The sequence below is a fragment of the Notolabrus celidotus genome, chromosome 21 (assembly GCF_009762535.1).
Source record: "Notolabrus celidotus isolate fNotCel1 chromosome 21, fNotCel1.pri, whole genome shotgun sequence".
NCBI classification, from domain to species: Eukaryota; Metazoa; Chordata; class Actinopteri; order Labriformes; family Labridae; genus Notolabrus; species Notolabrus celidotus.
In genome coordinates, this window is record NC_048292.1 from 20,209,906 (window position 1) to 20,212,976 (window position 3,071).

The 3,071-nt window shown below is 43.3% G+C and overlaps 1 long non-coding RNA gene across 1 annotated transcript; it reads left to right on the forward strand.

The window, feature by feature from the left end:
* The first annotated feature begins 435 nt into the window (after positions 1-435).
* On the forward strand, positions 436-1,759 carry LOC117805295. The gene is made up of 3 exons (XR_004629396.1): positions 436-648; positions 1,094-1,185; positions 1,341-1,759. It is a non-coding gene; the product is annotated as an uncharacterized LOC117805295 (long non-coding RNA).
* Positions 1,760-3,071: the final 1,312 nt, after the last annotated feature.

The following is a 3,071-nucleotide window of genomic DNA, read 5'->3' on the forward strand; positions in this document are numbered from 1 at the left end:
AAGAGTCGTTGAGCGTACCATAACTGTGAGAGTCTGCTTCAAACCATAGACTGTATAAACTATGGACGTAGTATCCGTGACGTTACCCATCTGTTTCTGATGCGCTGTTTTGAGTCGACGGGAGCCATATTGCTGCTGTCGAGCAAGTGTGACGTAAAGAGGCGGGCTTTGACCTCCTAGCCAACAGCTATAGTGTTCCTGCCTGTCAATCAAGTCAGCTGTGCCTCTCATTGGAAGACTCGTAATCTAAATATCTTCAAAATTTCCACGTTCGAAAAAATTCACCCCCCGTACAGTGTGTGTTGATAGAGAAATGAGCTTTCCAGACAACACTCGTCTTTTGTACCAGGCTGTAAACATGTTTATTTCTGCTGTAAAGATCAGCTTTTTTGAATTGGTGTGTATGTGGTTTCCGGCACTTCTAGAGCCAGCCTCAAGTGGATCCTCAATGAACTGCAGTTTTTAGCACTTCGTCATTGGACTCATATTTTTAGACCAGAGGTTGCCGCTTGGAGGAAACGTAACAAACGCCAACACAAGATAACCGTGAGAGTCAGCTTCAAACCCACACAAGAACCTTTGACTATGAGGACTGGACCCACCTGAGGACTGGACCCAGCAGAGTGTCTGCAACATGTCCAGACCTGAGTATGGTTTATTTTCTCTTGTTGATCAGTAATTTGAAACTTAACATCTGAGATCCACTGTGAACAGTTCTTCATTCTAACAGAGCATTTATTCATAAACTCAGCAGCAGATTATAACTCACAGTTTTTAGGACAAGGCCTCCTCTGACTTTATCAGAGTGAATGTATTTTATTGTCTTCACAGAGAGGATTTATTCTTTCATACATCATGGTGAATTAAACATGATGAATATGGAGCGTCTCCTTTCCAGAGTCTGAGTCCATCAATCCAAAACTACAGAAATATTTCCATAGATGAGACTCTCTAAAATAAATAAACTCTCCTTAGTGATTTGAATCTTTCCTCACAAATAAGTGATGAAAGCATCGGATTAATCTTTTCCTCATCTCCTCCTTCTCCTCCTCCTCCTCATCCTCCTCCTTCTCCTCCTCCTCCTCCTCCTCAGAGTTTGACAGAACATTTAAAGTCCTCAGCTCGTGTCTCCTCAGCTGTTTCACCTGCTCACAGCTGAGAGCCTCACATCAGCGATCCCCCGAGGTGAGCGTCCTGCAGAGATCATTCTCTCCTCCTCGGTTTGATCTCTGTTTTACATTTCATCCTCTTGTTTCTCACAGTTTTTAAATGTTTCTTCATCTTTTTATCTTTGTTTCTGAATTCTTTTGTGTTTGTGTTTCCTCTCTTTTGGTCTTCAGGGGGTGCCCCGCTGACGAGCTGCATGCTCAAACCGTCGACTTCATAAACTCTCTTCAAGGAAGATGAAGCTGCTGCAGAGATGTGAGATACTTCAAACACTCAAACACACAGGTGAACTCTGTGTACACTCTTCTTCAGACATTAATCTTCACACTGAGATGATGAGCAGATAAAACTCTCTCAGCCGTCACTCACACGCCCCGCTCTTTAGAGAAACTGTTGTTGTGTAGTTTGGATGTTTCATGCATCAACAAGTGTTTTGTTGATAAATGTGGAGCGTACAAACACAACGTCCACGAGCAGGGAATAAATCCTCACTGAACACAAACAGTCTGAATAATTAATCTGCTTCTGTTCATGTTATTATTAAAACATGAAGGTATAACATTTGTCCACAATAGTGTGAAAACAAAACCTGAAGCCCTGAGTCTTAAAATGTTTGAATAAATTATCATGTTTTCAGAGTGCATGTTTACATAAAAACAACAAAGTTCATCAGTTTGAATCGTACCCTGGAAAATGGACGTATTCTCTGTGACGTCACCCATCTGTTCCTGGAGCCCTGTTTTGAAGCCGATCGTCGGCGGGTGCCATTTCGGAAATGCTGAACTCAACCTAACTTCTGTGGAGCTAGTGTGAGGTAAAGAGGCGGGGCTCCTCGCTAAAAGCTACAATGTTCCCGCCTGTCGATCAAGTCAGCCACGCCCTTATTTGGGCAAAACTCTTAAGTTTAATATCTTCAAAAATAACGAGTTATGAGTAATCCCCCCGTACAGTGTGTGCTGATGGAGAAATGAGCTATTCAGACCGTAACTGTTTTTTGAACCAGGCTGAAAACATGTTTATTTTTGCTGTAAAGATCAACTCTTTGAATGGGTATGTATTACCTCTTTTCAACCAACGCGAGCCGGGTTGTATTTCTGGGCTGTTGCTGACGCTGGTTTAAAGCTGGTTGAACTCGCCAACCAACACGGCATCCGTTTGTTTTTTTCCGCCCACTCGAGCCCGTGGAAGAGGCAATTTCTGATGTCAGATTTACATGACTGCTTTTCTCAGCAGTGCTAGAGCAAACTTTCCCTCACATCAACAACGATGGCGGACAACGACAGCTTGTGTCCTTTGGCCGACCACTGCTTTGCCTTGGAATCCATAAGTCTCTTTTATTTTTTTCGTTACAAGACAATGACGGAAACACGTTTGGTATGTGTTTTTGATCACAGCAACCCCGCCCCTCGCCACTGACGTAAGTGGTTCGCGATTCTATACCAGCAAAGAGTTGGAGCTGCTCTAGAACCACCCCTGAAACTGCCTCGGTCGAAATGGGGTATAACTGGCTTCCTGTGTTTCTGCAGCCAGCCTCAAGTGGATGCTCAATGAACTGCAGTTTAAGCACTTCTGCATGGGCTTCATATCTTATGAGCAGAAGTTGGCGCTTGGCGTACACATCTTTATGTTATCAGTCTCTGTAGTTTGATGTCCCTGAGTGCTGTTGGTACCTCGCAAATGTTCCTTTTGGATCTGCTGCATCAGCCTGATCGATGATTACTAAAGAGAGTTACTTTGCTGTGACTGAGTTTGTTTACCTGACACCACTGAGGGAGAGTCTGTGTTGCAATGAGAGGACAGATTAAGTTATTGGAGTGCTTTTCTGGACTAGTTTTATAAACTTTGTCCACCATGGTACATATCTTTTTGTGTCAGTACGCTGCTTTGCTCAACATAATCTACCA